Genomic DNA, 12,238 nt, shown 5'->3' with positions numbered 1-12,238 from the left:
ACATCAGCACATTCTGTCAACTTTATATAAACCCCACTTTATGTAACATGATTATAGATCCCCTGAACACTGCTTTGTACCTGCAGCTTGCAGACTGATTCTCTCAACGTTGTCTACTGGGCATGACTGTGAAAAGTGGGCTGCTGTTGAGGTTGCACGTGGAGGTAACAGGCAGCTAGTGCCTGTTTTTTTTTTTTTTTTTCATTGTTCTAGGTGCCTGTTACCCTCATTGTAAAATAGAATGGGCAAGTGTGTTCTTTTTCTCTTTTTTCCCAAGCCAGTTATCTTTGATGCCTATCTTTGTCACATCCAGAGATGTTTTGGGGATGGCTAACTTTGACCACAGGACTTGACTCCATAGGAAGAGTGCCTGATTCATGTGGTCAGCACACCCTCTCGTGCAAGGGGATTTATCCAGGAAAGCATTGCTTTCCATTTTTGTTTGATGATACCATTCCTCTGGTCTGTGATCTGACTGACCTGATGGTATGGAGAGTTCTTAGGAGTTTAGTTCAGATCAACATTCATTGAGCCTTTGCTGTTTGCAAGCCTGAGTGAAGAAACTCCCAGAATTCAGAATTACTGAAAGAAAATGTTTCAGGTATGGAGTGGTGTGAGATAAGGCTGAAGAGAGAAGGAGGAGTCAGATCGGGAAGGACTTGGATGCCACATGTGGGTTGTTTTTTTCTGTAGGCAGTGCTGAGTCCTTTATTCCTTGCTTTCTTGCATACCCACATTCAATCCTTCAGCAAATCCTTTTGGCCAGATATCCCAAATCTGATCATCATCACCAAGCTAATCCAAGCTACTTCTACCTCCGCCAGGATCACATTAATGGCTCCACAATTAGTATGGTAATCAGGTCTCCTTGCTCCCACCACTGCCCCCTATGGTTTACCCTATGCACAGAGTGAGAGTGTTTCCTCTAAAACACAAGTAGATAATGTCATTCCCCAGTACTCAAACCCCCAATGGCTTCTTCCCCATCTAGAATAAAATCCACATTCTTACCAAGGCCTGAAAGGCAAGGCCTCATTTGAGCTGGTCCAACACCCCTGCTCCCTGCCTCATGACTGACTCACTCCCCTCATCCCTATGTGTTGATAAAGGACTGTCCTGACTACTCTTTCTAAAAATTCCCCACCCCATCACTTACTCTTTCTCTCTCCATATGTATATATATTTTTATATCTGTTTGCTTATTTCCCATCTTGTCCACAGGAATGTAAGCTTCAAGAAGGTAGAGATGTGTCTGTTTTGTTTACTGTTGCATTCCTAGTGTCAAGCACTGGGTATTTATTGAATGAATTAAATGAGTGTATCAGTGAGTGAATTCACAGCCGTTCAAAACTCGGGAGTGAAATGATCGGACGTGTGTTTCAGGCAGATCATTCTGTCTGCAGTGTGGGGGATGTATGTGAGGGGATAGATCTGGGGTATGGGAGGAAGGTAGATAGGAGTTAAGAGGATCAATTGGGAAGCTTTTGTGTTAGTCCAGGTCAAAGATGTGAAGGACTGAACTAAGGCAATGGTATTTGGCATGAAGAAAGAGGAGATAGACTGAGAAGTATTTTAGTTATAAAATTGTCCAAATATGATCAAATTGTATCTGGGCCTCCCTTCACAGTCTTGGCTACATGAGGGAATGATAAAGGATGCTGGAACTGGCAGTGATCCAGTTTGGGGTTGTGGGGGCAGCATGATGTTGCCTAAGTGCCTTTTGGGACAAGTGCTTTTCCATTTCAGCATTTCCCTAGGTTAAAATTGCCAAGGCATTCATGTGTTTCTTGTGAAGTGCAGAAGTATCGTCTTGCTGCAGATCCAAATGACTACGATGAGTTGGATGTATTTTTGGCACCAGATAGATGTTCAATAATAGTTTTAATGATAGTTTCTGCAGCAATTGGGTTTACCCTGGAGGCTTCCCATCTCTGTAATGACTAGGGCCAAGCCTGCTTAGTTTATAAGATCTGGCAAAATTAAAGGGTGAACTGGTAATGCCGTGGGCTGTTGTACAAATTATACCAGGTCTGTCTACTGTATAGAGAACTGAGGCGCTTTTCTGAGCCCACAGTCTCTAGAGCCATCAAGAATACTGACTTCAAAGGAAGCGCTGTGGTCTTAGGAGTTCCACAAGCCATGCACCTAACAAAACAGAAGGGGACCCACAATGCCTAACTTGTACAAGTATTTGATCTGCTTGACATTTTTAAAGAAGTATTTGTTGAAACTGATGCTCACAATTTTGTTTTCAATATAGTTTGGGAAAGTTCTTTTTAGTATATTATCTTAGCCAAGGAAAGAATTATGTGGGCCTCAAATCTATAAACTTTCAAACCAAGAGAGATTATGAACTTATTTTGGATGATTGGGGGAGAGGTCTTTCCAAAGGAAAGGTTTATCACATGGGTGATTTAAAACACTACTAGAATTGCCTCTCCAAGCAATGACCTAGAAATCTGACAATGTGATAATGAATTCTCAAACAAATAAAACAAACAAACACAAAAATCACATTGGAACATCTCACAATTGGCAGGATAAAAACTGGCAACAATAACTTCTGGAAAAGTGAGTTGGATCTTATAGCATTAAAATGAGTTTGGGGACTATGACATGAAGTCAACACTTTTATGAGAATTTTGGAATGCTCAATTTCCCACAATCTCATCATTTCTCTGCCTGACAATCGTAATTATTCCTCATCAGCTTGACAGTCAAATTTGCTTCCTGTAGTGATAATATACCTGCTACCATCCTGACCATATTGGAGAAATAGCTTTTACTTTGATAGATTTGCTCATTTTTGAAGCTAAATTTCTATGTTATTCTCACTACTCTCTTACATTATTCATTAATCACTATTTGTGCTTCTGAGAGTAGTTTGTAACTTTGGAAATAAAGAGGAGATACACAACTGTCTCCCTGATCATAAAGCAAAGACTATTTTACTTAAGTCACAAATTAAAAATAATTAATTACTTGGGCAAGGCATGATGTACTACTTCAGAAAATGTTGGACATTAGTGTATGTTTCCCAAATATCCAAAGTCATTAACAAATTGTAGATTTAACACATGGGACATTATAGAGGAATCTAGTTCTGTACGAGCTGAGAAAATATGCATGGGACACGAAACCAGGTCATATGATAAAAAAAGAACAATAATAGAGAAAACAGAATAAAGTAAACAAAATTATAAAGATAGTTACAACAATATTGATTTTATTCATTACATATTCAATAAATTTTTATACATCACTGAGAAGGTGACATTAGAACAAGAAGACACCTACCTGAGGAAACGACTTACAGAACAGAAGAAACTGCCAGTGCAAAGGCCTTGAGGTGGGACCATGCCTGGGGTGCAGGAGGGGAGCAAAGAGGGCTAGGGGCCAAGGCTGGGGCAGAGTGATGCCGGGGGAGAGTACTAGGAAATGAGGTCAGTAGGTTACTGGGGGCTGTGTAGGCCAATGTGGGGATTTTTGCTTTTACTCTGGAGGTAATGTAGGGGGTGGGGGCTTGCAGTGTTTTCACATGCTATGACTTAGGTTTAAATGTTACAGCCTAAGTGCTAAGAATAGATTGTAGTAGGGATGGGTGGGATCCAGGAGACTCTTTAAGAGGCTAATGCAGAATGGTGGCTAGGATCAGTGGGAGCAGCGGAAGTGGTGAGAAGTGGTTGGATGCTGGATATATTTTAAAAGCAGTGCTGTTGGATGGATTGTTGATGAACAAAAGATGCAAGTCAAGGTTGATTTTAGGGGAAAAAAGGGGTCATTATTTATCTTAGAGTTTTAGGCATGCTGTAACAAATTTCCACAAACTGGGTGGCTCATATGACAAAAATGTATTCTCTCGCAGTTCTGCATGACAGAAGTCCAAAGTCAACATGTCGGCAAGGCTCTACATCCTCTGGAGGTTCTAGGGGAGAATCCATGTTGTGTCTCAGCATCTGGTGGCTGTTAGAATTCATTGGCATTTCTTGGTGGCATCTCTCCAATCTCTGCCTCCCTTTGTTATGTTGCATCCTGCTCTTCTGTCTCTTAGGATACTTGTCATTGAATTCAGGGCCCACCCAGCCAATCTAGGATAATCTTTAGTTAAGAACTTCCACTTAATTTCATTTGCAAAGTCCCCTTTTCCAAATAAGGCAATATGCGCAGGTCTCAGGGATTTGGGCTTGGACATATCTTTTTGGAGGCTACACCTGATAACAGTCTGAGTTGTCAGATTAAATAATCTAATATTATTATTAAAGGCATTTATTGCATTGGTCATGTGAAATAATAATGAAATCTCCACAAAAATCCAACATTCTGCTCAAATTTAGCCATTATCTGCATTCTTCATGAGATACTTTAATCCAAACTGTTAAAAGATGTGAATTATTCACATTTGAATTTTACTTTCTCTCCCTTTTACCAGTCTATAGTTTGCTAAGAAAGCATTTATTTTTTCATTTATTCACCAGATATTTATTCAGTGTCTAGAGTGTGCAGTTCACTGTGCTAGGCAATTCAGAGATATAAAAATAATTAAGAAGTAATTTCTATCATTAAAGAACTGATATGTAATAATTTGGTCCAAACTTGTGCTTATTCCCCCATACTCTGAACCCATGGAGCTTGTAAGCACGTAGCTTACTTACAGATAATGTTTTGTGAATGAGAACATGGGTGACTAATTCTCCTTTGCCAGTTAAGAATGATAATGGTCGCAAAATCTTTCTCTTGCTTTTTGTTTTGCAATCCCTGCCCCTCCTTACATTGAGAAAGTTGAAGCAATTATAAATTGTGAGCTTCAGGTTCCAAAAGTGCTTCAAATTGCAGGAACAAGACATCAGAATGAATACATAGTGGGTGGAATCAGTTTATTTGGAGGAGCTTTTCCTAGAAATAACCCATCCTACAGTCTGATTTGGAGAAGAGAGTTTACTGAAGGGACAGAAGTGCTGGGAAACAAGCACCACAAAATATAACTAATGTAAAAGAAACTGTAATCTTGGAAATGGAGGCATGTTAGTGACAAATGGTCCTTATGGAGTTTAGGAAAGAAAAAGTTGGTGAGAGTATTTTTCAGTGTTTATTCATGCCCACTCAACAGGAGGAAGAGACTATATTTGATGTCACTAGTGACCTGATCACTTGAAAAGAGATGAATTCTCTGATCTCTCGCAGCTTGATTTAAATAGTTTAGAGCAGGGGTCCCCAGTCTCTGGGCCATGGACAGTTAGGAACTAACTGGGCCGCACAGCAGGAGGTGAGTGGTGGGTGAGCAAACAAAGCTTCACCTGTATTTACAGCTGCTCCCCATCACATGCATTACCACCTGAGCTCCGCCTCCTGTCGGATCAGCAGTAGCAGCATTAGATTCTCTTAGAAGCGTGAACCCTATTATGAACTGAGCATCTGAGGGATCTAGGTTGTGCGCTCCTCATGAGAATCTCATGTCTGATGATCTGTCACTGTCTCCTGTCACCCCCAGATGGGACTGTTTAGTTGCAGGAAAACAAGCTCGGGGCTCCCACTGATTCTACATTATGGTGAGTCATATAATTATTTCATTATACATTACAATGTAATAATAATAGAAATAAAACTCACGATTAATGTAATGCACTTTGAACCATCCCAAAACCATTCTCTCACCCCTTGGTCCGTGGAAAACCTGTCTTTCATGAAACCAGTCCCTGGTGCCAAAAAGGTTGGGTACTGCTGACTTACTACCTCCTTTGCAGCAAATCTGGGCTCACAGAGTGAATGAATACCTGATTGTTATAGGAATTTGGAGACAGAGCCTGGTGCATAATGTGAGTTTAACAAAGGTTAGCTATTATTATAGTTTATTATTTTATTTTTCTGGTTATTTCTTCCAGTGGGATCAAACTTCTGGGAGTGACACTGATGAAACTGAGTTTGTAAACCTTCTTGGCCTAGTCTAGACTGTTATGGTTCTGATGAGGATGTGATGTGTCATTTAACTACTCTGGAAACGGCCTACTAGTTTTCTCCTTATGTTACAACAAGAATATTTCCTGACTTTAGATTTTATCAAATATTTGTTAAGTTGTCACATATCCCCTGATTATCGTTTGCTTGTTCACACTAGAGCATGGTTTTGATTAAGTCCTTCTTCCTCAAATGCTTTTTAGTAGGTCAGTGGTACCTATCAAATAGTCTAAACTTCTTAAAGTCACATTCCAGACCTGTGTGTTACCATTTGATTCCAACCTAATTCCAACCCACTTTTCCTACCACTCCACCATATTTTTTCTAGGTTATCACCAAAATAGATTATTGATCATTCTTCCTTTGCAAAATTTAGGCTCCCCTACCTCTATGTTTTTGCCCCCAATGCCTTCTGCCTCCTGGAATAATCCAGCTTTCACAGTTATTCATCCCCTATTAGAGTCCTCAAGGGCCAGCTCAAAGGACACCTCTTCCACCAAATGTTTCCAGTTTCCTCTGGCTGGAAATGAGTACTGTAAAAGTCCTTCAGTTTTTTGGTCTGTTTTTGTGGTGTTTGCCATATCACAGTGATCTGTCTATATGTGGAAATATGATGTCACAGAAAGGAGCTAATGCTCTTTGGAGTCAGACAGACAAGTCCTACTAAGTAGCTTTATAAACTTGAACTCCTTACTTAAACTCTGCGAACTTAGTTTGTTCTCCTGTAAATTGAGAGTAATTATACCTACCCCATAAGTATTAATAAGAGAATTAAACAGAATGTGTTACGGGTCTCTTGGTGTAGTCCTTGCCATATTATGTGAGCGCCATATATTTTAAATTATTATTTCATTGTTATTATTGTGTCCTCCACTACTTACAAGACTATGATCATTTTGAATTCAAGACCATGCATATCTTATTCATCTTTATATTATGCGTAGCATAGTGTCTTACACATAGACCCTCATTTGCTACATTTGTGAGTGTATGTATATTAGTTTTTGCCTTCTCAACTTTGTAACAAGTTTCTAGAGTAGTCATCCATTTATTACCTAGTTAAAGGCTGGTGTACTCTATATACACCCAGGTAGAAATAAGACTTGTTCAGACACCCTCTGCTAGGAGTAATGCTCACTTAGCTCATTCACTTTGGGCAACTGAATCTTGACTGCAGTTAGCTGGGGCCTTGGGAACCGCTCAGCCCAGTTAACATTCTTTAAGAAGGGATGAAGGAAATGTGTACAATTAACAACTGAACCCATGCTATAAAATTAGTACTATTATAATTCTAATTAAGTTAAACATGAACATATATCCAGCAAACTACAATGGATACTGAACATTATTCTGACAGCAACATTCATTCCTTTCACATGATAAAACCTTAGGTGAATGTGAATCAGAGAAATGCCTCCAACATAGTGTTGGCCCCTTTGCATGGCTCCTTTTCCAGTTCCTACAGTCTACATGTCCTACATCTACCTGTCTCAGAATGAACACGCATTGCCTCAGAGTCTAGGTTATGACTAGAAGACGATATTTGGTTGCTACATTTACAATCACACAGACAATCTCTAAGTAGCACTTTAATAAACCATTTTTTTAGCTAATTGTATCAAACGTAATTTGTTTCAACTCTATAATTGCATGAAATATAAGGATTTTTGTGCTTCCCCGATACTCTGCAATATCCTTATCCCCATTTTGGTTCCTGGAGTGGGACTGTACTTTGCAAGCATTGTGGCAGCTTAGAATCTCTGAGAGGTTTTGATCTGTTCTATATTGAGGAGTTGAAAGTCATTAGAAGTATTTCTGTGGCTTTTTGATATGAGGAAACAGCCACTGGTTGGATTCCACCTAGAAAATGATCCCATGTTGTGTAGAAATCATTTTTATGGCTTCCTAGTGTCACTGTGGAATATTTTCTATGCCTACTTCTAATTTAAAAAATTTAAGCATTGATTGAGTTACATGCCACTATTAAATTCTCAATAAATAGTTATTGAGTAACTTTTGAGTTTTTGTTTTTATTCTTAGAGTTTGTGAGGTGTCTGAATTCTGTGAATAACAAAATCTCCAAATACTTACTATCTAAATTTCATGGTATCTAAAAGCATCTTGTGACAATCATGTAACCTACATATCACCTTCATAAAATGAAGCTTAGGCAATTATGTATCACTATGAAAATGGAAAGATTATTAACTAATTTTATTAAATCTGGTCCTGATAACATTATAGTATGAAGGAATGAATTCAGAGATGAAGGTGAGATGATGAAAGAAAAGTAATAAGAAATTTGAAATAATTTAAACTTTTTCTCCAGTGGATTGTTCCCAATGTCTCTTTGTTAATTCTTCATCAGTCATGTGATATACATTATACATGGTTTTGCCATGTTAAACTGTCTTTCCTATAGATATTGGGATTTATTTCTAGCAACAAAACTAGGTTTTTGTTTGGAAAAGATAATTGCTGAAAGGAAAAAGGAGGTTATAATCCAATTGCCTTTTCACAGCTGGAGAGAAATTAATTTTAGCTATTGTTAGAAAAATTAAGTTCTATAACATTTCTTTTGCTTTGAATAAATACAATATTAGCTTTGGTGGTGAGTCTCTTGTGTACCTGTTTCTTTTTAACACATGAAAGAAACTGAGAGATATTTAATGTCTAGCTCAAGGACACAACGGGTTGTAAATACAACTCAAATCTCTTGACTTCTAATCCAGGACATTTTTCACTACTTTTCTTTTTTTCTTTTCTTTTTTTTTTTAATCATTCTTTTAATTATAAAATCACCATAGAAAGGACGAATGGTATGGACTGAATGTTTGTGTTTCCCCCAAACTCAGATGTCAAAGCCCCAAATTCTCAGTGTGATGGTATTTGCATATAGGACTCCTACAAAAGTAATTAGGGTTATATGAGGTCATGAGGATAGGGCCCTTATGATAGGACTACAGCCCCTTGTAAGAAAGGGGCTTGCTGGCCCTCTCCCCATTATGTGAGAACACAGCAAGAAAGCACCAATCTGTAAGCTGGGAAGAGACCCCTTGCCAAAAACTGACCATGCTGGCACCCTGATCTTGGACTTCTAGCCTCCATAGCTGTGAGAGAATATGTTTCTGTTGTTAAAGTCACATAGTAGGTGGCATTTTGTTATGAGAGATGAGCAGCCAACAACTAATTAAAAAATACTTTTTTCATATGGCCAAATTCGGCTATTTTCCCATTGATTTAGTGATGTTGCAAGTATTGACATTACAGTTAGAAAGTAAAAGAATACTCATCCCTGCAGTGCATGCTAAGTTTCTGCAACTTGCGAATTCACAGTTGCAGACAGAGATGTATTGTATAATGTATGAGCAAATTCTGTTCTTGGGCCTGCCCTTGAGATGGGTCTGCTTATGCCAACAAAGATTAATTTGATTAAAAAGAATATTTATTACATCTTAAAATCTTTCTTTCAAATAAGAGTATGCTATTCACTGTTGAATGTTCAGGGCTAAATTAGGTGATTCCTAATTATCTTGGTCAAAGAAGTTAGTAGCAGAGGGAGTTTTGCATTCTTTATTCTGCAAGGCATTCATCCACATTATTACCACAGCTTCCAATAAGATAAGAATTATTTGGCAGGGTAAAATTAGTTACAACTTCTGCTCAAACCAGAAACTTAACATTTAGGAAGGAACTAATATCAAAAGTGGTTGTTTCTATTCACACTTTTACATGGACTCTTTTCACACCAAAAGAAAAAAAAAAAAAAAGCTCTTGATTTTTCCTATTATAAGTCAAATCTGAATGGGTAATGTATGTTTGAGGTGGGACATTGTGACTAAGTTTCAGTTTTGGATTAAGAACTATCAGGAGAGAGCAACTTGTTTTTGTTTAAATCCAAAGTAAATGCATACAAGGACATTGATTGCATTGTGACTAAGATAGAGAAAGGTCTGGAAAGATTTTTAAAGTGTACTGGTTAATAGTGGTTATCTCTGAGAAATGAGACTGTTGTGATACTGCAGTTTTTTAACTTTGTGTATTTCTTTATTATCGTAATATTGTTAAGGAAAAGATAACCAATAGGTTTTTTTTTGTTTTTTTTTGTTTTTGTTTTTTTTAAGATTTTTGCTAGGGCTATGGCTTTAAAACCATTGAGTTTTAAATCAGAAATAAAATATATTTCCCTTTGGGAATAAAGAGGCATTTAAGAGAGCAACACTATAGAGACACCTATAATATAATACAGGTTACATTATAAAAATGGACCGGTACAGCAAAAACAAAATCTCAAACTCTCCAAAATACTTATTTTGATATTTTTTTTCCTGTAATGCAAGGGTGCTTGTATATTAATAACAATAATGGCATATCCTATCAGAGTTTTGCAGCTTACCAATTAAAAGACACTCTCTCATTTGAGCTCAACAAGGATGCTCTACAGTAGGGAGGGCAAACATGGCTTTCTTCATCTTACTTGTGGTGTAACTGGGGCTTACAGAAATTAAGCGAATTGTCCAGGTTGAAAGGATAAGAAATGGTTGAATCAGAAGTTAAAATAAAGTCCAGTATTTTTTCCCATATAGAACTCTACATTCACTATCGCTACTTACCTCCCATTCTCTCCTGAAAATCCAATCATGTTTTCATGCCTATCACTCCAGTGAACTCACTCTTATCAAGGCCATCAAGAACCTCCATCTTGCCTTAACAATGGTCGATTTTCAGTCCTTATTTTACTTGACCTCTCGGAGCTCTCCTTCTTTAAATTTTCAAAAATACATTTTGAGTAGGTAATCCATGTATATGCTATAACATTCAAAAGATACAAAAGGATATGAACTGAGAATAAATTTCTCTTCTATTCTACACAGTTCTCATGTCCAGAGGTAACCTTGTAACTAGGTTATTGTGTATCCTTTGAGATAGTCTAGGCATATACAATGATATGTTTCTTTATTCCTTTGTTTTCTTAGATAAGAGATAGGTAACATGCTAAAGATATTAATATACTAAAAATAAAAGCTTTGACTTGTTTAATTCAGTCATATATCTTCAGAGCCTTCCATATTGTACCTAAAGAACCACTTCATTCTTTTTAATAACCGAATAGTATTTCATTTTTAAGATGAAGTGTAATTTATTTAAATAGTTCTATGATGATGTATATTCAAATTGTTTTTAATCTTTTGCTATTGGATTTAATTTTGGGATCTATGTCCTAGTTTGTTTGTCATTTTGCATATGTTTAAATATACTATAGGATGAATTTTGAGAAATAGAATTGCCTAGTCAAAGAGTATATTTACACCAGAAATTTTGATATTGCCAAGTTGTTCTTGAAAGAGAATGTGCCAATTTATCCACCACCTCCCACCACAATATCTGAGACTGTTTCCCTATAGCCTCACCAATATAGTACGTTATTAAACTTGTGATTTTTGTTAATCTGATGGGTGAACAATATTATCTCAATGAAGTTTAAATTTTGTTTTCTCTTATTATGAGGGAGGTTGAGTATCTTTTTGTTTCCAAGAGCCATTTGTATTTCATTTCTTATGAATGATATTCTCATATCCTTTACTCATTTGTTTTTTTCTGGATGTTGCTACCATGCTGATTGATCTCAGTCTCTTGGCTGGGTCTTCCTCTTCTATAGATCTCTAAAGGCTGGAATGTCCCAGTGCTCTGTCTCCAGCTTTTTTTCTTTATTTTTCTACTAATTATCAAAAGAGTTTCTCCTATTCTATATAAGTTTCTCCTCTTCTATATAAGAGGTGATGCTTTCCAAACTTACAACTCCAATTCTGGCCTCTTGCCCAGACTTTTGTCAACTGCCTGCTCAACATCGCCTAGATTTCTAACAGGCATCTCAAATTTAATGTCTCAAGTATAACTCTTGATTAACCCCCTTCCACTTCAAGTACTTTCCATTTCACTAAAGAGATCTGCCATTCCAGCAGCTGATCAAGATAAATCACAGAAGTCATCCTTGATTTCTCTTTTTCTCACTCTCAATAGCCAATTCATCAGTAAGCCTACCAGCTCCACCTTTAGAATATATCCTGAAACCTACCAATTCTAATTACTACCTCTGCTACTATCCTTTCTCTTGCTACTGCTGCTTCCACTATGCCAACCCAGTTCTCCTAACATCATTACTTATCTAGGTGAATTCGATAACCTTCAGTTCCCAATCTTGTCTCTGTCTAGTTTATTTTCCACATAGCATTCAAGATGAGCTTTTAACAAGTCAGATCATGCCACATGTCTGTTAAGAAGTAGC

This window comes from Piliocolobus tephrosceles, chromosome 11, assembly GCF_002776525.5.
Source record: "Piliocolobus tephrosceles isolate RC106 chromosome 11, ASM277652v3, whole genome shotgun sequence".
NCBI lineage: Eukaryota > Metazoa > Chordata > Mammalia > Primates > Cercopithecidae > Piliocolobus > Piliocolobus tephrosceles.
Note: the sequence above shows the minus strand (reverse complement) of the source record.